The sequence below is a fragment of the Passer domesticus genome, chromosome 1 (assembly GCF_036417665.1).
Source record: "Passer domesticus isolate bPasDom1 chromosome 1, bPasDom1.hap1, whole genome shotgun sequence".
Lineage (NCBI taxonomy): Eukaryota > Metazoa > Chordata > Aves > Passeriformes > Passeridae > Passer > Passer domesticus.
In genome coordinates, this window is record NC_087474.1 from 154591923 (window position 1) to 154614801 (window position 22879).

Genomic DNA, 22879 nt, shown 5'->3' on the forward strand with positions numbered 1-22879 from the left:
CTCAAACAAAAGTAGAACGTGGATTTTAAAATTTATTTATTTATTGCAATTACAAGCCACTCCAAATCATTTTCATGTACTGATATGAAACAGCTGTGTTTGAGTACATGAATTAGACACCAGTTCAATATGAAGGTATGCACAAGTTCAGTTCCACAAGACAGGACTGACAAACTGCACATGAACTAGGCTTGTAAATAAAACCCAAAAACCAGCACTTTTGTGGCATGTGGAATGGCTAAACAGAACTAAACAAAATGAACACTAGATTAATTACAATACGTTTACTTTGAACTAAGAAGTTTGTTAACAAAAATAATTTCCTTTCTTCTAAGTCCAAATACTGTCTAGAACTAGGAAATGCTAAATGTTTACAGCAAAGAAAGCTTGGAAAATAACTACCAGCATTTTTTTAAGGCATCAAGCTCTGCAGCTTATGCATCAAAGTCCTTTTTATAAATATACAGCCATGACATATCAAACCAAATAAGACCGATGTTTTTAAAAAAGCTATTTTAACTAAGGTTATGTTAGGTGTGCAAGTTGCTTTAAAAATCCTTGTAGAGGTGCTAGCAATGTATTAGATCAACAAATAAGTTCACAACCTTCATCACCACACATGTTCCTGTGTCACCAGGGAGGACACAGGGTAAGGAAAAAGGGGTTACAGCAATGGGACGATGACAGAAAAATGGCTGTCCTTGGTTCACCATTGGTCATTCACTGACAGCTTCAAAACCATCACCTTTCCAATGCTTATTAATCCAGCTTTCCCAGGACTAAGAAATCCTTCTAGTTTTAATTCTCATGAGTTAAGGAGAAAATATTTTACTTTTACAAAGTATCTGTATTTTTGGTCATAATCAACTTTTACAGAATCACTATAGTGAACCTAAACAAATAAATACCTAGGTTTGGAATACTAACATTTAAATTCAACAAAGTATTTCATTAAGTGTTAGGGAATAAAAAAAATAACATTTTGGGGGGGCTAGAACAGAGAGTTGGATTATTGCAAGAATATTTTTTCTATTAGCAGCAGTTACTCTCATTGGCCATCCCTTTAAAAATAGAAGACTAGAGTGAAACAAAGAAGGAAAGAAATCCCAGGCAAGATCCAGGCAACAGCATATGCAGATCCCACTAGGGAAAAATGGAAAGCTGAAGCTTGTCTGCAGATACTGTTCCTGATGTCATGACTTTTAAGTTGTTCAGGAACTGAACCAGTGAAGACTTCAGAAGGAATACTTTCGAAAGCTGTTATTTCCATGAAAAGCAAACCATGGTGGGGGCAGCACAAACCACACCACAGACAAGGCCATACACTGTGGATTGGGAGACCAGCAAAACAGACTGGGTGATATGTTTTTAACCTTTATTTTGGGCTTGGGTTATGCCCATCTAACAATTAGGAGAACAACCTTCTTACAAGGAGACTTGGAATACAGAATTCCAGAGAAAACAACAAAAAGCAAGGCACAGCAGATTTGAGGCCTGCTAAGTATTGGGCAGCACTGATAATATTTTTTCCCCACAGCCCTAAGTAACAGAAGCTGCTAAAACTGACCATTGATGAAGCAATGAAGGGTTCATGGGTAACTGCAGAAGTTCACCACCACTGGTCATTCCAAGAAAGCCTAATCCTGTAGTTTGTAACACAAAGCAGCAAAGAGCTCAGCTCTGGATCCCCATTTCAGCTCAGATTTCAGGAGATCACACCTACCAGACAGGATAATTCACAGGGAGGCAATCCATCCCTGTCTGTAGAAACACTGCTTGACAAATATAAATGCACATATGTATTCATGACAGCTCCTCCTTCTGCTGTTGTCCAAGCATAGCCAGGTGCAGCAAACATCTGACTGAAAGCTGGAGCAGGTACAGCTTCCAGTCGGGGATGTTTACAGCAACAGACTACCATACATCACTGCAGGGCCTTGGTGCAGAGCAGCTGGTCACCTCTAGGAGAGGGAAATAAAAAAAGAAAGGATTTAAGACTAACTTCTGTAGCATTCCAGCCAATTACTGTGCAGCTAATATTGAAGAAAACATGTTTTTACATTCAGTGGCGAAAATAGTTTTAGATTCACACACAACTTAGATTAAATTAACATTTCTAAATGTAGCAACTAGATGAAAAATTCTCAATTTCAATATATATTTTGAGATGTCTCTAGGTTCAAACAGATTCATTCTTATTTATGTATTTTTTTATATTTATTTATAAATATATATTTAATTTATACATTTAAAATGGACATAAAATAATTATTATTTTACAGATACATTGACTTTACTTCCCTATTCCTGGAGCTCTCAAAAACAGACTTTGGCTTTGAACTTTCCCATGAATTTTGAAAATGGCTATTCTCTCATAAATATTTATGGTTTTAAATACAGCTCTATGCAAAATTAAAGACAGAAGCAAAAACAAGCCATGTTTTTAATGAAGAAATAACAGAAACAGAAACTAGACAGAATTCTGAAAATATTTACCCTCAAGGTCAGAATCCTGCCTGATCAGTTTAAAGCTCTATTACAACAAACTGATTAAAATAAACCCAAACCAAACCTATTCTCTTTGGGTAAGCATTAAAGGAGAGGGAAAGCAACCTCAGGATGGAACCATTTCACTTCCCATCTTCAAGCTCCTATCAAAACTCCCACAACACTTGCACTCAATTTCTCTAAGTTAAAAGAACCTTTATAATATTAAAATTCAGCATTTATACCGTATAATACTCAAAGAAGAAATAGTGCAACAACTAACTGGGTGAAATGCTTTTAGTAAAATAGTTTGGTGTAATGTACACTTTCTCCTAATGCTCTGATTTCACACCGTGGAATTGGGAGCGTTCAACCATTCTGGCTTGATCATATTCACATACTACTTAGAAGCCTTAATTTTGTAGTTTATAGCAGAATGCCTTCCTCCCACTAACAGAGCTGCAAGCAGAATGATATATTCCCCATTTAGCAGTCCTTATCACTTCCAAATGGAAATAATTTTTCAAGTCACAAGTTTTTCAGTGCCAGATTATACATAAACTACAGCAATTCAAGGTTGCTTTTTCTCTGTTTAGATCTCCACAACAACTCATACAACCAGAAGTTATGACAAGGAGTTTGAAACTGAAAAAAAAAACTACAGTAGTCAAGATTTCTTGTTACAGAAACCCAATCACATCCAGTTTTCAAAGAAAGGTTTCCCTCTGGAACACGAGAAATTGTTACCAGTAAGTGAATTGCATTATTACAGCAGCATGCCAAGATTAACGAGGAAGCTGCATGCAGTCACTATGGATACCATGCTGACCTTCATTATTTTTGAGAATAAATAACTAAAAAGCCAGTGGTCATTTGCAACAAAGGCCTCTTCAGGCTGTTCCAAAACTGAAAATTCCTATTTTACATTGGAAAGAAATAGGCTATTTCATGCAGAGGTAGGCACATGGTATTTGACTAATTAGGCTGCTGAGCATTAAGTTGCAATGAGCCATTTCTTTGGTTGCTTTCTTTAACACTTCTTAAGGAATAATGAAGGTTACTACAATGTTACCTGCCCAAAGAGAACAAACTCTCCACAACTTTGTTTTGTTTTACCATATACATCATCACAAAAATGCCGATCTACATGACATCTCTTGCTGCTTTATTGGATTCACTATCAACTATAAATACCTGCATGACATCTTACCAAGTAATTATATTTCTATAAAAGGACTTGAAATTTTAATTTTCAAATGTGGTGTTGGAAAAGGCAGAGGCATTACAGGTGACAGTACAACTACATGCCTGAAAGACACAAATTTCTAGAAAAGTTCAGTCAAAACTGAAACCATACATTCATTAAGAAGCCTCTTTAGGTATTTTCCCAACCACTTATTTTCAAACAAAGTAGAGAGCATGCTCCAATTTTTCTTAATGGTACAGCCCTCTTGTTTTTCTAAAGACTAGAAGCTCTGAAAATAACCAGGATTTTTTCTAATATCATCACTAGCTGAAGAGCATTAGCTGCTGGCTTCTGTTAATGCCTTTAACTGTTTCTCTTGAGAACACTAACAAAATATATCATTCTTTGTAAGTGTGAAATCCCCTCTAACTCCACACATAGAGAACACAAGGAATAATGCAGATCTTCAGTAATACATGAAGTCCTTCTGACACCTGAAATTTACCTCTTTGTTATAGCAGCCATGTAAGATCACCCGCCTAGGAACTGTTCTTCAGCTGTCCATACTCCAGAATAACAACAACAAAAACAAATTAAAATCCTTATTTAACTACCAGAAAACTTGTGAATGCTGGCTGTTGACTTCCATTGTGAAGTTCTTCCTACTGTATTTAGATTTGTGTGCAGTTCAAGAATCCCTTTGATAGTTAGGATTTAATGTTTAATTCTCAATTCTCTTCTGGTCAATATGCATGACTAAAAAAAACCCTCACGGGATTTACTTCATGGAAAATTCAGGATTTAGAAGAGACACCATTACAACACTGTGTTCATTACCAGTTCCAAATCAAAGCCATGCAGATCACCAAGACTTGCTGCAATTTACCCAAGCCTCCATCAATAATTTACCAGTCACACAGAACTTCTATTGCACCTTTCATGAGCACCTTGAGCAAAAGGTCCAGCAAGACAGGAAGGAGAAAGAAGAAAGGAAGAGGGTGAGGAAGCAAACAGCCCAAGAGCTTCCTCCTTCTCTTCTCCCACATCTTAAGACTTCCTCACTCTACAACCACCATCACTCACCACTGAAACTCATATTTGGGGCCTCAGTTGCGACATAAAAATATTGAAATGTGAATGGAGCCAAGGAGCCTGTGTGTGCATGCTCGTGTGTGTGTTTGGAGCCAAGATCTTGTCAGTCAAAGCAATTTAGCCTCAGATGCCTGATGCAAGCACAGGGTGATGAGAAATGACAGAGGCAGACAGATGCTCACTGTTGCCATGAGGGCTTTTTTTTTTAAGTGATGCATATTTACCAGAAGAGAACTGAGAATTAAACATTAAAACCTAACTAGGAATTCCTAAAGGAATTCTTGAACTGCACACAAATTGAAATACAGTAGGAAGAACTTCACAGTGGAAATCAAGAGCTTCCACTGTGAACTGCAGTGAACTTCTGACACCCACACAGAGTTCACTGCAGCACTACAAGTTAACAATACCCATCATGAGGAATTACAGTGAAGTAGGAAGTGAACACAAGTAGTTTTAACACTGAATTTCCTGTGTATTTTCAGAAAAACACATTCAGCTTCTTTTGACCACTAATACTTACACAGTGCAATGAATACAAGAGGGAGAAAGACCTCTTAAACTGGGACACGAATTCTAACACAATGATAGAGATTGAATCTAACATTACCAATTGGCAATAAAGAGGGGAAAAAAGTGCCTTTGTATTTTAAAAATGTCTGGGAAACCATGAAAGTAGAATGTTACTAGCACACCTCAGATGGAATTTCAGTGAGGGCTGGATGCATATACCATATGAAATTATTTCTGTAAAACAAATAACTAGAAGCCTATGTGGTAAATTAATTTTCATCTGACAAAAGGAGTTGTAAGGAGAACAAACTACTGAAAAAGGATAATGGTGTGAGACAAAATAAAGTTCAGATTCTGATTCAAGATTGCTCCACATCTTAGTCTGAACAAAGTTCGAGAAAGTCATGAATTTAGTGTGCTCTGCCTAACAATGATGGCAGCAGTTACATACCCCCTTCTTCCCCACCAGAGTCTCATTTTTCTGGCTCAGCAACACAGGTCAGCCTAAAGAAACCATATGGTTATTTAGGGAACAGCATCTTGGCTCTCCACGGGGTGGAGTACCATACCCAAAATGTCATTCAGGCCAATTAAAGTCTTTATTTCAGGGAAGTTCTGCAGTAACTGGTAATCTCCACAGCCACCACAGGAGGTAGGAAGTGGCTAATTCAAGGTCATTTTGCTTTAAAAATGAGCTGAAAAAATTTAAAGTTCATCTACCACACTAAAAAGTTATCATAATGAGTTACCCTCATAAATCCCAACCAGAAAGTTAACCTGCAATCAAGAACAGAAAAAAGAAGAAACAGTGTTACTACCCTTACTTGTATTTCTCTTCCTCAGTACACAGTCATCCAGCTGTTTATATTGCTACAGGACATACAGCAACATGTACTGTTATTTTCACTTTCTAGATTTTAAACTTTTCCAGCAGGACAGCCTCATCCCAATTCACAAGAAACATGTGAACAACCAGAACTACAAAATTAGAGCAGAAATATGAATACTATGAATGTATTAGGCCAGATTTCACATAAATATTCCCTCAAGTTTTCATTGAACAATTCCTTTCTCAGTGTCAGCAAGAAATTTTGATTATACAACCTAAGTAGGTTTGACATTGTACCTCATTACTGCTACCCATGGCATAGTTTCAATTTCATAGTTTCAGCTATTTACCTCCTTTGCTCCCTCTTACAGGAAAGGAACTTTTGCCTCATTCCTGGTAAAGACCTACAGGGAAACCAGATTGCTCAATGTGGGTCAGATTATTGTACATATTTAATAATAAACTATTAAAACAAACCACATCTCCCTCTACCTGACATATCTCCCTGTTATACTGAAGAATCTTCCAACTCCTAATATGGGCCCACAATATGTCTTTTCTTCTTTCAAGGTAACCAATCTCACTGATCCAAGATGACAAAACTGCCTGTAAATCTGGCCTCTTTCATTTTAAAGGCATCTTTAAAGCATAAAATTCAGAAGATGCTCCAATCTGAAAAAATACCAAAGAAGTTCATACCAGTGATCTGATTAGTCTGAGTGGAAGACAGAAGTACAAGGACAAAAAAAACACTTAAACTTGACAAGAAATAGAAATGAAGAATACACCTAACAGATGTTCATTGCAGTGCCCTCTAAAAAAATAATCTAAATATCAGGAATGGTAAAGATTGAATTATTTGTAGTAAGTTCACTACTGAAGGTCTCCACACCTGCCAATTCAAACATGGCTGAGCACAGATGGAAAAACCTCCCTAAAAAGACAGAAACCAAAAAAATCTATACAAATATGTCATTTGTTAAGTAGGTTGTTGGTTGTTTGGGGGTTCTTTTGAGTGGATATCAATTGAGTCTGGTGTCCCAGACTCCAATCAATGACACATTTAGCACACTCCTTCACTTAATGACTTTTCACTCACATTTGCAATTATAATTCTCTGGTGATATCAGCTGCCAACAATAGTTCTCTGTAACACTGTGAGGGAACGAGTAGAGAACTGCAAGCAGACATTCCAAGTCCCTTTGCTTACCTTGCTGAACAAGGGCACATTTGGACAGTCTGCTAACAGCAGGGTCCAACAACCAAGTCTGCAGCAATTACTAAACTGCTGCAGAAGCTGGTAAGGGCCAGGCCACCAAGAGATCCACAGAGAATGTTCCCATTTTAAGGATAATCATCTGTGAATGTATTCCAATCCTTCCAAATGAGTATAGCTGCAAATATGACAAGTCCTGGCATCATCACACTGAATTTTGAAAGCAGAGTCTGGAGGCTGCTGCTGCAGCCTGCAGGCTCTGCTGAAAGTACAGTGTCACAACCACCTATTTTCCCTGCTGTATACAGAGGGCTCAACTGCTCCACTGCAATTAAATAATATATAAAGGATATCAGACTGAGAAGCAATCTATACACTGGTATCAATCCTAACCTTGCTCCCAGAGCATATACACTTTTTAAAATTACTTCAAAGAAAATAAGCTCAACCCAGCAAGCATGCAACTCACAAACATCAGATATGTGCACAGCACTTGGGTTTACAAAACATCTTTGTTCTTATGCAGAAGTTTTTCTTTTTTTTTTTTTTTTAAGAAAGTCAATTACTTATTTTGCAATAATACTCAGGAGATCCATTCTTTTAAGCATACTTGTAATCCTGTTTCCACAGAGGAAACGGTGCACGCCAGAACAGCACAGTCATGGCATCCACTTCAGAATCAACAACCTCAAAACCAAAACCATACAGCATGAAATATTACTAAACTCCTTTTAGCTACTTTCATACTGATTATCTCTATTTAAAATGCAGATTTCACCAAGTCTGCCTCAGAAAATAATTTTCAAGATTTACTGACAGTAATTGGAACCAGACACAGTGCGCTGGCCAAGCAGCTCATTTTGAAAACATTAACTCCATATTATAGAATCAATCTTACATCAGATCTGACAAATAGACTTGGAAAATTACTGCTTTCAGAGCCTCTCAAACACCATCTCCCCCAGCATTAAGCCACCTCCTTCAATAATTTATAACAAACAAGAATTAAAATAGACTTTCCTAGTTTGTAAATTTTCTGGGCATATAACTGATAAATTTGAGTTATATTTCCCTACTTGAAACAACTTAAGAGTTGAAATTTAGTTACTGGACTTATATAATAAGGCATAAAACTTTCTGAAGAAGACAGAAGTAACTTTTAGTAGGATTTTTTTTCCTATATAATGAAAATAATTTTTGATTTTCATACTGACTGCTAAAAATTTTGCTTACCAACTACTAAATTAGTTGGGGTTTTTTCTGTATTCTATGCGGCATTATGCCAAGATTCATCAAATCACAGAATATCCTGATTTGGAAGGGACCCATAAGGATCATGAAGTCCAACACCTGGCCCTGCACAGGACACCCCATGAATCACACCATGTGTCTGTGAGTGTTGTCACCTACTAAAGCATCATGGCATTCGCAGGAGGTTCCCACTATCCTCATGCCTGAGAACTCCAAAGTATAGAGTCCCATCAGCTTCTGGAAGAACTATGGAAAAAGTCTGGATGAAATTAATGTTGATAATCTTAAGGAATTAACAAATATTTACCAAAGGCAGAGCATAGCTGACTCCTGGGGGGCTCTGATGAAAGTTCAATGGCCCAGAGAACATTCTTTGACTTCAGGACAACTTTCAGGACAGGCCTCCCACCACAGGCTCATGTGGAGTCTGAGGTGCCCAGAGCTCCATGAAGAGAAGGGAAGCTGGCCAGATTTCTGGATCACACAGCTGCAAGCAGAAAACCAGCTGCATCTTGGCCAGGTAGGACTCCAGGGGCCATCCCAGAGCCCCAAACACTCACCAGGATCCAGGAAGCTGAGGCAGAGCACACCCTCAGCAAACTGGCAGAGGACTGGAAAGTGGAGAAGAGAGGTCTCACACAGGGAAGGGCAGCACTTCCCCAAACACAAACATACGCGGATAAGTCCAAGGATGGGGCCAAATCAAACCTCATCAGGCTCAGGGCAGGAAAGCAAAGCTGTGCCCCAGGGCAGAAGAACCCCACAGGCCCAGCACAGGCTGGGGAGGGCTGGCACAGCACCAGCCCTGCAGGAAAGGGCCCAGGCACTGGGGCAGATGCCAGAGGGAACAGGAGCCAGCGGGAAGAGGGTGATCCCTGCCTGGCCAGACCCTGGCAAGGCCACTCTGCACACATCTGGTGCCCAGGTGGGGTCCCCACTCCAGCAGGAGCCTGAGGAACCAAGGAGGGTCCAGCCATGGGTACCCAGGGGGTCAGGGGCCTCAGGGGCATGAACAGAGGGAGAGGCACAGGGAGACAGGCCTGTTTTCTCTGGCACACAGAGGACTGAGACCTTCTGAGAGCTGCCTACAGCTACACCAAGATGGAAGCTGTAAAGACAGTGCACACAAACACTCTCAGCCCTGGCAGACAGGGTAAGGAAGAGCAATGGGCACAAAAGGCACCATGGAATATTCAGGTTGGACACAATGACAATCTTTTTCACTAGGAGGGTGGTGAAGAGCAGGCACAAGTTTCACACGGAGGCCATGAGTTTGCTGTTAGTGGGGGTTTTCACAGCTTCAGGGGTCAAAGCCATGACTTCTCACCCAGTGCTACTTCTATCCCTGCTTTGAATGAGTGGTTGGACCAGAGACCCCCAGCAGCCTCTTCTGACCATTACACCTGCAATTCCATGATCTCATTAATTCCTGTGATATGCTTCCAGCAACTACAGTCTTGTTTATATAATTGTCCTCAGACATAATGAAGTCAATATTGGATATAGAACTATCCATAGATTACATCAGTACAGTCTTTTCTATAAATAACCAGGTGTTATCAATAGATTCCACTGCCAGCAGGTCCAACAGTTCTGAAAACACAAATACTTGATGTTAACACTATTTTTATCAGCTGATGCCAAATATTTAAAAAAATAAATTGCAGAGAAAATAGAAGTTGCATACCTAAGCCTACTGTACTTAAATATGCTGCCAAACACAATCCCATGGTCACTTCTGTAGATGACTCAATGTTCTTCCAGGAAAAGAACCCTTCAAGATTATAATTTTATGCCAGTATATTAAAGAACAAGCAATATGAAAGATATTTTTACTTAGCTTGTGTGCAGGGACTCCCTCAAATTTGAAAAAGGCAGCAGAATGTTTCCTACAATACACTGTTTTGAACACAAAAACTATAAAATGTTATTCTGAAGCAGTACACAGGGATGCCTTACATTTAAGGACTGACTACTGATTTTCAGTCTCTATTGTTTTTCCCCAGCAAATCTCACTTTTGTTTTCTGCCAGTATTGAATACAGCTTTTCAAACCATCATAAACTAAATACTGAAGGTGGACAGTATGATCCAAACTATTTCTCAGTCATCCTACAAGTGCAGAGTTTCTGTAATAATCAGAATTAAACCATTTACAGTAAACAAACAGTTTAGAAGTAATTCAGGAGTAGGACTGGTTTCTGCAACTCATTCCCACGACAATGCAGTTTAAGCAACAATTCAATGCAACCAACAAAACAGCTTGGTGAAGGGGAAACCTAGATCATTGCCTGATATTGAAATCTGGGGGTTTGGGTACTTCTGGTGCAGCAACCCTGAAATTCCCACACTGTCACCAAGTTTCAAACTAACAATGAGCTACTCAATTTTATCAGATTAGGAGCTAAAACGAACTCTCTTGCTTGCATTGACTGATGCTTTTCATACCTTTTGGTTAGCTAACTAAAGCAGCCCTCTTAAAAAACACAAACCTCAACCTTCTGCCCACATCAGTGGGTAGTGTACTGCCATGGGAGGAGATCTGAGAAACCACAGTTTGTGCTGAAGACAGTATTTAAATTACACATACCCCAGGGCAGCTCACTTCAGAACAGGCTCTAATCCTGCCTAAGGTCTAAATATCCACAAACTAAACCCATCAGTGAAGTCTGGAAGCACATGTTTCAATTCTCATTCTTCCAAAACATGACTTGCATGTTCAGCAGGATCAGCAGCAAAGAATGCCAGTACCCAGCCTACAGTGACAGGCATTCTGGGGATAACAACACACAGTTGTTCTCACGTTAATCTTAAAGCATTTTTTATTAGCTCTGCAAAATACAGAGTAATACAAGAATATAACAACTACGTGCAGCTGAATTTTGTGTCGTACTTCAAACAGAAAACAACTGCGCAACAAGAACATCATTTAATGCAACTTAGCATTGCTTTATAATTATCTTAATGAGAGAGGCTGTTGCACAATGACTGTTCCAAAACCATGAAAAGAATACTCACACCACAGAGCCTGACTGCTGCTACATTTTCAGGATGGCTTAAACTGAACATGTCAAAAGCACTGTGACAGAAGGGTAGTCAAGTTCTCTGTCTTCCAGCTGAGGGATTCCTACTTCCTCTACCACTCCAGGAATTTTTGGATTTCATGATGCAATTTACTTGGACAACCACTATATTAGCTGCAAAATAATAATGGGGAAAAAATAGAGGAAAAACCATGAGTTTTCTGCAACAGAAGGCAGATGATCTCAATTACTGGAGAGCAGTTTGATCCTCAGCACTGACAGGAAGGCACTGCATGGGCCAGGACTGCCTGTTTTGGTGGCGATGCAGTGCTAAACCAAGATAGGTGAATTGTTTAACCACAACAGAACCTTCCCTTCCCCTGGCTCCCTAAAAAGACAGAAATAGTTAAGACATTTGGTATCAACATGTTGAGTGGGGAACAGTACCATGAGCAAGATGTAGATCTCAGAGAAAGAGTAAACAAGAAAAAATTAATTTGGCAAAACCACACTTCCTCAAAGGGAGTATTAACTTTGCGACCATTAGATGCAGCTTCAGTATTTCCCTGCCTTGCAAGAGGAACCTGACATTTGGAAAAAAAAAAATCAGCAGAGGAACATCAAGTTGCTTTTCACTCTCCACATTGAAGTTCAACCCCACTGCAAGTCTGAACACTGTCCTTCAGCCTCTTTTGTTAACACTGCACATTAACATGGAGCTCTTCCCACAGGCTTTTGTGCCAAACACAGTCAGCAGACTCCACCTCCATGGAAATCAGCTGAGCAATTCCACAGCAATCACTTCTCCTAAACGCTGGAAGGAGTCCCAAGTCTGTTTTCTGTTCCCAATGCTCCACTTGCCAGTTCTTGGTACAGTGCAGGTTAGTCCCAAAAGCACCCAGCCCTTGGGGAGGCCAAGGCAAAGCAAAAGAGCACAAGAAGACACAGAAACCTTTCTGAGTAGTCAGAAGCATCTTAAAGCACCTCAGGCAAAAATTCCCTTGAAGACTTTGCTGGTATAAAACGTTGCTGAATACTAATATTCCCAAAAAATATCTGTGAAAACCTCCACCCAAGGATGTGGTTCTGTCCTCCTTCACTGACTGGAAATGACACACGTGCTGCTGACACATAAGCATCAGTTACTTCATTAGGTCAAGGGTACAACTGTGCAGAATTACCATGAGTGATGAAAGCCAAGCCCAAGAGTAGAGCTCCCACACAAAAATGTTATTAAATCTGGACTTTCTGCACTGCAGATTTTATTTTCTATACAAGAGCCTGAAATAAAGCTCATTAAAACTAGGCATTAACCATAATAAATCAGCTAAAAAATTAATTAAAGCTGCCCACCTAATTTCACCATATTTGCATATGAAAAATGTTTACAAAAATATAAAAATAAGCAAAAAATATGGCTCTCCATAGGAATCCTGCCATACTCAGTTTATGAACCAGATGATGTCCCCTGAAAGAGGTCTGAAGTGCAAGGATGCAACAGTCCTTAAAACTTACTTTGCCTGTTGAAAGAGCTACAACCACATGAGCTCAACAGAAATGCTGTAGAAACATGCAAAAAGTCCATCTGAGCAATCAATTTCATGTGCAGTTTGTAGCTTTCTTTCAATGTGAAGCATTCAAATATAGCTGGTGTTAGAGCAAAAAGCATCAGCAGTAGCATTTCTAGAACACAGAGGTTTTGTGAATATTGCTAAAAGATAACCTGTACAATGGGACCTACAAATGCACACTTTAGGAAATGCTGCAAACACACACTTCCAGTCATTTGTGTACAATAAACTCAAGCACCAAAACTCACCACTCTTGCACAAAGCCACAGTCAGCTGCCTCAGGCTCCACTTAAATGCAGGAAACAGAATCATAGTTGGCAAAATCTGACAAGCTCCGAACGCAAGTGAAAGCTAATATTTAATCTTGCAAATACCAACTTAACTAAAATGCTACTTAAAAGTACAACACCTCAAGCTAATTATATTTAACAACTTAAACCAGTAGCTTCAAAGACAGGAAACACCACAGAGTTATCAATAGCCTGTACACCACAGTGCTTCAGCCTCCAATGATCTGCAAGTTCCATCTGTGCAAAGATTAACCAGACAGCCAAAATAACTTGATTCTCCAGAGGGGGAATAAATGACTAAAGCAAACAGCCATAGTTCAACTTACCTGCACATTATAAACTGTCTAAATTATTAAGAAATAGATTTGTAGCATACCAGTAAACTGACAGAAAACTAACAGTCACCTCTTTTAAAGAAGGCAAATTAAGCAAACTTTACCCCTTCTTCCCCCCTGCCAAAAATAAATTAATGATTAAGAGTCTTTGAGAATTGCAGCAGAGGTTTGGTTTTACTGGGATGTCTGATGCTCTCAGGAGAAATTTAAAAGTAGTATTACACATTACAGTGATTCAAGCTGTGCAAATAAAGGTTGTTTCTCAATTTCTATATAAGCAAGAAGTCAGGAATTATTAACTACAACAAGAAGGAACTTCACACTGAAGTTCATGTTGTGTAAGAAAGAACAACAAAGACACCAAACTTCTCCCTGATCTTGCAATATGCAACTTCACATTATCATACAGAATCACAGCTTCCATCAGTTCATTAGAACCAAGGAATGTTTAAGTACAGAGATTCATTATACTTACATGAGATTTTACTGCTTCTAGTTAATATTTGGCATAACCTGACTCTTAACTGAAACATCAGCTTAGCAGACCCTGATCTAACTAGTGTGTTTATCAAGACAAGTCATTCAGTTACCATATTCAAAGCAAAAACCTCACCATAAAATTTTAATTAGGTTTCTGAACTCAAAGCAGTCATGCAGGCTGAAATCAAATGAAGAATGCAAGACAAAACAATCGTGCCTAATCATATAATATCTGAGGATATCAACTACTACATTTATTTTGCAATTAATGATAATAAATCATTGGATCAGACATGGGAACGCTTTTTTCAAGTTAGAGTAATCATAAAAAGACAAGAAGTCAAAATGGACAGATGAGTAGTTTAAGAAAATATCACAGATTTCCTTGTTAAAGAATCTGTCTTGCATCACAGCTGAGTCAAGTTTGAACACTGCAAGTTCTTTTCAGCTAGAGATATGCACACCAATCTTCAGAAAGCCCTAGAAGTCACCTTCACCTTCCTTAGCATTTTCATTGAAATACTCCCTCAATATATTCAGAACAGATGAGAGACAGGTTGCACAAAAACTGGCTGCCCTGATACCAGAACATTTCCAATGTTCCAGTGACCTGAAAGTACCTGATCCTGTCAGCAGACAGCTTAGTTATCCCACTGCAAAGGGCTGTGTGAAATTTGTCCTTTACCTACAGGGAGATCCAAGGGCTATGCTCACAGAGCCACCACCAAGAAAAACATTCCTGAACACTGCCTTTGTTGCACTGGGAGAAAGTATACACCTGTCAAACTAATATTAAAAATTAGTTAGCTGTAGTATTTCTTATCTTAACCTAATTTGATAGGAAAAAATGTGTTTACTTATCCTTCTGCAAGTGAAATATTGATTGTTCTTAAGTTAAAGTTTTACTGGGTAAGTTTACTGAACAGTAATTTAAGATAAGCAAAACTCCAAAAGAAGCAGACTAGGGAGAAGATGTGAAAGAATATTTAATTACAAGCATGATCTGTATATAATCAGATAATTTAGTTAAAGTTTATCAGCAGGGCTAAAAATCTATCACGAAATCTCTATAACATGCTCAAGATACTCCCAGAAAACATAGAGTTAACAAAACACATTACACGAATCATATGAGCATGTTGCAAGCATGTTCATTAAAGTACTGATGCATATCAAATATGGACCAGTCAGCCAGGAAAATGAATACAGATAGAATGGAAAAGCAACTCTTTCAACACAAAGGTGCCCATCTCCAGCCAGAGCCCAAGTGAGGATGAGGTAAAAGATAGGAAGATGTGATGGAAAACTCAGCAACTTTAACTTTGAATACTTAAAGCTAACATTAATGAGACTGTTACTGTCTTGTCAAGCCCAAGAGCAGAGACCTGCTTTAGAACTCTAGGTAAGAACAGCCAGATGTGTCACCATATATATATACCAGAACACAATTTTCTGTCTGTTCTGCTTTTACCCTTTTGTCTCCCATTTCAATCTTATTTAATAAGTCTGCCTTCTGCTTTACTATTTTGTTTGCCTGGTACTGAGGATATGGGGAAAGGAGACAGTTTGGTGAAGGCTAAAAAACCTGCTCTGTGCCAGCAGCTCCAAGAAGTACCCTGAGAGAGGTGCTTTGGAAGCTCATGCGCCGAGGAACATTTTCTGCCAAGCTGCAGAGGGTCAGCAGGGCATCTTCTGTTGCCAAAAAGCACTTTCCAGAAGCTACAAATCTGAGCCTTTTCTGGGAGTTATCAACAGTACACAACACAGCTCCCCACTCACCCAAAACTGCAAACTCACGCTGTGATTTCTGCATGTGAAAGTCCCCATGGAAGTCAGAGCACGGCCACTTGGAGCGGTGAAGGGAGCAGTGTGGACAACACACAGACACCAGCTCAGTCCTCAGAACACTGGGAAACACTCTGAACATCTGCAGAATGACAGCCCTGCGTTTGGCTGAACCCTGCTGTAGCTGCAGAGAGAACAATGAAGTGCATGAATAAAGCCCTCTGAGGCTCAGCTGGCAGTTTGATTTATTATACTCACGTTAAGCCTCCAATGTTCATTCTCTGCATAGCTCAGATACAGCAAAGGATTTGATTTGGACTAACTTACTTTATTTCTATATTCTTTACATAAAATGTCCATGTTCTTACAAATTTCACTAATACCACTTTGATATCTAACGTGTTGATTCAGTGTGAAACATCAGAATTAAACAGCCTTTTAGCTTCCTCATTCCCACAGGATTCATCATGCCCTCAGACACGAAACAATCTTATCTAGGGCACTTCTTGGGAATATTTTAATCATTTTCCCTTTATCTTTCTAACCTTCACTTCTGCAGAAATACAGATCACATTTGCTCTACCTTCTCATGCTGTTAAACTCTTTCCTGCTGTTGTTCAGACTGAGGCAGTGTATAAGGAGCCAACTGGTATTACTAAAGGATAACTGCAGGCATGCAAAATTATCTGTACTAAATAAATTTTAAACTGAAAGGTATGTTGTGATCCTTCCATTCAAATGCCAGCTCAGACACTGCCTCTTTTTTGGGAAGTAGGACATTCTCCAGTTAGACCAGTTCACTACTCTATGGAACTTCCCGAGTAAGAAAAAAGCAAGAACATTTTGAAACAAATACAAACAGAACCAAGTTACTATTGATCAACTGTACCTCAATACACTCTCTCCCATATGTATATCTTATTGTTATTATAAACTGATATTTAACTTTTTCCAAGTAAGAATCAGTATGGAAGGAGGGTTTGGGGTTTTTTTTGTTATATTTCTGGGTTTATTTTTTTTCTACAACCCTTATCATTGCCCAGGAGGTTACAGGATCAAACATTCACCAGTGCAGCCATCCCTCCTGCTCTTCTTTCCATTCCACACTGCAACAGGACATCCAACCAACAATCTGGGAAAGACCACTGAGCCAGGCAATGAACACTCAGGCCAGACAGCTACCCAAAGAGTTTTCCAATAAATCAGATAAAGTAAATTATGCAAACAATTTATCACAACTAATTCATACATACAATTTATCACAACTAAGTCATACTACCTTCCAGATCTTTTCAGAAAAAGAAACAGATCTATCATCTCACATGTTCAGGCACTAAGATTTTGGATCATTTTAATATTATTCCATATCATGCATGCCAAAGGTAGATCTGAAAAAAACTTGCAGAGGAAGTCTATAACAAACTGAACAGATTTTTTTAAATGTTTTCCAGTCCTGATAGTTCTGAAAGCACTGACCTTTCCCTCATCCCAGAAGTTCCCTTCACTCTGGTGGGCATGCCTTCACCCTCAGACACACTTGTACCTTGAAGTACCTTGAAGATTTTTACCTCTCTGGAGTATGGAACACTGATCACAACAGAAAAAAATCCCCAGCCTGTTCACCAAACCCAAAATGCAGCAGCATGCAACAGCATACTGACAGTCTATTCAGCTTGTTCTCAATCTGATTATTCACGTGTTCTGTACTGACTGCCATCTGCCCACTCCTCCTCCTGTCTGTATCTGACACAGACTTTGTGCCATCTCATAAGCCTTTCTCTTGGCACTTTTCTGCATACTTCCTTCAGGACACTGCTACACAGAGGGAATACACTTCATTTTAAGATTGTTTCCTGGAGCACCCCAGGCATGACATTTCTAATCAACTCAAATTTAGAAAAGGTTTTGCCATGTAACACTCAAAAAAGCCCTATATATTTATATTTTGCTTTTAAAACATTTATATGTATATAATATGCATGCAGATAAAAATTATACATATTAAATACACATATAAATATATATACATACATATTTAAGACAGGAGATCGATTCAAAACAAAGTCAGCCACACACTCTTTTTTTCCCCCATTTAAACTGCAATTTGAGCACTAATCACCAGAAGTAATACCAGAGTAAGCACACAGGTATTTTTATTTTAAGCAAACAATCCACTGCTTCATAGGACTTGACAGTTGTCTCTATTAACTCCATGGCTGTTGTAGCCAAATCTTATCATGCACTGAAAAGGACGTTGGGATTAATTACGCAGCTCCAATCTGGCCCTTTTATTAGTATCAGGAATGTTCATTCCCCAAGTTGTACATGACAGTCACTTAAAACTCCATCTGGCTTTTATGACTTACACCAGGAACTTCCGTACTAAGAGTTCATGAATGTATTAACTGCACCAGGGGTTTTGGATTTTTTTCCTCTCTCTCAAATAAAGAAGCTCGCAACAAACAGCTGAAGTATGAACAAACCTCCAAGTGCCTGTTAGCACTTGGAAATTTAGGAAGAAAGAAAGATTCTTTGCTTCTTTACACAATGCTTGTTTGAAAAATGTGGAGAAAAATAAATGCAGAAGATCATTCTCTTTACTCTCTCTGCTGCTGACCTTTAGACCTGACACCCACCGCATCCGGTGGGAAACTTTTTCCAAGAGCCTTCTTATAAATATTTTAGCAGATTTAAGCATCCAGACCGCATTTTATTTGCCCACATCTACTAAAAAAAGCTACTGATTCATGACAACATATATGTGAACCTTTATATTTATATAAGTATCTGTCACACAATAAGATATTGTGAAATATTGAACATGCCACGTGAAGATACTTTTGAAGCTTGGGGTTTTTTTGGAGGAGTTTGCTTTTTTTACAGTATTTATTCTTACAGCTGCTACAAGGCTCTAAAATACAACTTCATTGCTGCCTATTCTCCTGTATATGGTTTTAAAACAGATTTGCATATCCTCCATAAATAACAAAAGCACTAGGAAAAGTCCATGCACCCCTATCTTTGGTCAATAAACGTAACAGTGATAACTCGATTTCCTTCTCAAAATATAATTTCAAGTTTCTCTTAGATGTTTTGCCAATAAATGTCCTTAAACTTGCAAGAACAGCTTACTTAAAGGAATCTGTTCAGCTTTTCAGCATCTAAGGACTGCACCTGTTCCTTTTTAGATAACCAGCCCCCTTGTCAAGTCTTGCATTCCTCTTGTTTCTCCACTACAAGAAGAAATTGTTTTGTGCAGTACAGAGCAAGTCACTCTAGAAAGTCACAGGAAAGATTTCTGTTACTTCCATAGGGAACATCAGCACTCCTCTCCAGGTGCACTTTTCCTCCAGGTCAACCCTTCTTCCCTCCGTAGATGGTTCCCCTAGAGAGCTACAGATTTCACAGTCTTGTAGACGGCTGTGCCAGATTAGTGCTCATAAGGAAACTTTCTAGCTGCTCCTAACAAGCCATGGAGTCAGACAAGGACAACCACATTCACCAAGACAGGTAATCAGGAATTTGGCTCCCTCACACTGCTACAGCACTAACAAAAGAGACAGAAGTATGAAACATTAGACACTGTTCAAAGAAGGTGCTGTTTACTTAGAACTAGATTATGCACATTGCTTTACTGCAGGATTTTATGCCAGCAAAGTTCAGCTAGATTTAGCAAGCAAGAAAAACAGAAGAAATGTTTGGATTTAGTGCTTATAATGGAGGGTTTGTTTCAATTTCACCCATCAAGTGGCAGTCCTTTCATTACACATGATAAAATGCTAACTGCAAGGACAAGTTTGAAGGATCAGTATCTGAAGACTCAATTCCTCCCAAAGACCTTGTAACAAGAAGTGTGCACTGACAGTATAATAAAAGCCTTTATTTTCCAGTCTTAGCATTATCGAGGCTTCTGTTGACACTGAAGTTCTTTGGGTTTTATGGCTGTTTTATCACCAGCCATCAAAACTGCATTAGTGGCCCATCTACATATGATACAGATCAAGGCTTCAGTCCAGTAAAACCTCTGTCACATGGCTTCACAGTGGTTACAGCTCTGTTACCAAAAGGGGCAGGGGACAAGCTGTGTCTCACTCCAAGTTATTCCTCAGATGTCTCCCAGGACACTGTTATGCTCCTGGCTCATAGGAAACTTGCATGCAGACATTTGAGACAAGCAGCAGCTCTCAACCCCTCCCGTAAGATAACGCCAGTGAATTATCATGCATGAGAACAGCAGGACAGGATGTACAGTGTGAGCTTACATAAGACACAAGGCACTGCTGGGAACCAGCACAAGTGAACAGCATAAATGGCTCAGAAAATGCTGATGTCACTCGTGTACGTTCGGCTTGCGCGGGCCAAGTTTCTCTGAACCCAACACTGGCCTTTCTGGCTGTTTGCAAATCCTCACAGTCTGCTCTGCTAGGGCCACATCTTGAAAAGGAACTTGTTTTCAAAAACCTGTGTTCCTTCCTAATGACAGCTTTCTTTAAGATGATCAAGAATCTAAAGAAAAACAGAAAATGTAATGGAGAACTGGAAAAAGTATGTAATTGTGTAAACAAACACTTGCTCCTAATACTTACTGAGAAAACAGTTCAAGCACAACTTACCCGTTTTAAAACATGACCTCTGCAAACCTACTAAGGTCAATGAGACTTACAGTAGTTACCCAGTGAGCCCTGCTTGCATAAATTAAAGATGCCTAAGGGTAGCTATGAAACCAGGTATTTCATTTTTCCAGGGCACCTACATATTAAGAATTAACAATGAATTGCCATTCTACCAGAGCACCTTTCAGGTTCATTTAAAAAAAAAAAAAAAAAGAAAAAACACAAACTCCAAACCAAACCCAGCTGGGTTGTGCTTACCCTCCTCTTCAACACAAAAGCTTTCCTACTTACTGTTAATCTGATTATGGAAGTTTCATATTAAATTGAGTAGGTAAGTGAGACACAATATATCAAATTACTTTCAAAAAATTCCCAGTGTATGAGGCAAGCATTGCTTCTTCCTGGTGTATCTTTATACAATATATTTTAAAAAAATAGAAAAAACCATGACTAATCTAACTGCAAAAATCAGGATTAAGCAAAACTGTAAAGAGAGAAAACTTATTTCACTCAGGTCAGGATTTGCAGCAGCAACTCCCAGCTCTGTGCTTGGCTGCTTCCATTTGTTATCGCAGTGGCTACACTTCAGAGCAGTGTGTGAACCACGACAGTCAAGTCCTTCAGCTTCAGAACTCCTGTAGTTAGGTTTTTACCTATGAAATACTGAAGTATTCTCATCTTCCACAGAGAGCATCCTATAAGGTGAGGGGGGAAATACCGTTCCTAAAACTAACATTGCCTTTTATTACAGCTATAATGAACTTATTGTCACTCCCTTAAGTATTTCCTTTCAAAAGCACCATGTAGTTCAGAGATGTCAACTATAAGGGATAATCTGCTACATTAGAAATTCACAGGGCTTCCTTAGCAGTGGAAGAGGACACCACACAGGTTTGTTCCAAACAGAAATGGAAAAAAAAGCCAGCCATAAAGTATTCTCAGTGTGGAACAGCAGCTCTTTGAAAGCACACACTACATCAAAATATGAAATACAAGATGACCACAGTGCAAATCATACAATATCGCAGGTTATTAAATGTCTTTTTAAGCAAGCTCTTACTTCCATCAAAGCGTGGCTACTACAGTTCACATCCTGCCTAGAGCCTTTCTGCTTCTGTGATAGAAATAGCATCGCTATCTACCCTTTATTACTACAGCAGATAAGCATTTCACAGTCATTAGTATGTTTATCCACAGAACGTTTTTGGAAAGCACCGCTATTCCCAAATCACAAGCAAACGGAGGACTGGCTGGTGCAGAAAGACTGATCCAAGGTCACAGAGTAAGTCTGTGGTAAAGTAAGAAACTTCACCTGGTTTTGCCTTCCTGCAACTAATACTTTCTATTAATGAGTCACTGCTGCTCCTCTAAATTATTCTTTCAGCAGGAAGAGACAACAGCCTGCCTGTGGCATTCAAACTATACATGCTAATAGCAGCTCTGCTCCAGGGTTTGCTAAAAAAAAAAAAAAATCACACCCAAGGGCCTTGTTCTGTACTGTCACAGAATCCTGCCTGTATACTGCTGTGGGGGAAAAAATGAATATATATATATATATATTTTTTTTTTTATTAGATAGCCTGCCTCGTTTGTGACCCAGCTCTTTCCCTAGAGAAACAAAACCCAGTCCCTGAATAGTTTTACTCCCTCACGCCGCAGACCACCGGGCAAGGGCAAAGTGCAGCGAGGAAGGGACAAGCAACTGGGAGGCAAGTTATGCAAAGCTGGGGGCCGGGGCGGGGAGCAGCGCTCCCTAAGGCCCACAGGGAAAAAAGAAGGAAAAAAAGGCACAAAAACCAAAAAACCCAACCTCTGCTGGCGGGTCACCGGGGTCGCAGCCGCGGGGGCTCCGCGGGGGAAGGAGCCGGGCACGGGGGGAGCACCGGGAGGGCGCGGGGCTCCCGTCCGGCCCCGCACAGCGCAGGGAGCCCCGTCCCACTCCCCCACCCGCGGGGACGGCCGGCCGCCACCCCACAGCCCGGGGTCCTCCAAGAGGCGCTCACCGCCCCAGCCCCGGCGCCCTCCTCGCCGCCTGCCCCCCGCCCCAAGCTCGGCCCCGGAGCGCCGCTCCTGCCGTACCTGTGCGGGGAGGCGGCGGGGACCGAGGGGCTGCGTCGCCCGGCCGGCGGGTCCCGCGGGGGTCCCCGGAGCGGCCGTGCCGTGCCGTGCCGTGCCGTGCCGGGCCGTGCCCGGCCGTGCCGTGCCGTGC

The 22879-nt window shown here is 40.0% G+C and overlaps 1 long non-coding RNA gene across 5 annotated transcripts; it reads right to left on the reverse strand.

Annotated features, from left to right (window-relative positions):
- Nucleotides 1–12: 12 nt before the first annotated feature.
- LOC135285567 (uncharacterized) lies at nucleotides 13–22879 on the reverse strand. Of its 5 annotated transcripts, none has more exons than XR_010350376.1 (6): nucleotides 22750–22879; nucleotides 11592–11770; nucleotides 9135–9185; nucleotides 8882–9061; nucleotides 6600–6779; nucleotides 13–1961 (listed from the first exon to the last, which is right to left on the reverse strand). It is a non-coding gene; the product is annotated as an uncharacterized LOC135285567 (long non-coding RNA). The 5 variants fall into 5 exon arrangements; XR_010350378.1 differs by lacking the exon at nucleotides 22750–22879 and adding an exon at nucleotides 16070–16265; XR_010350377.1 differs by lacking the exon at nucleotides 22750–22879 and adding an exon at nucleotides 16052–16265.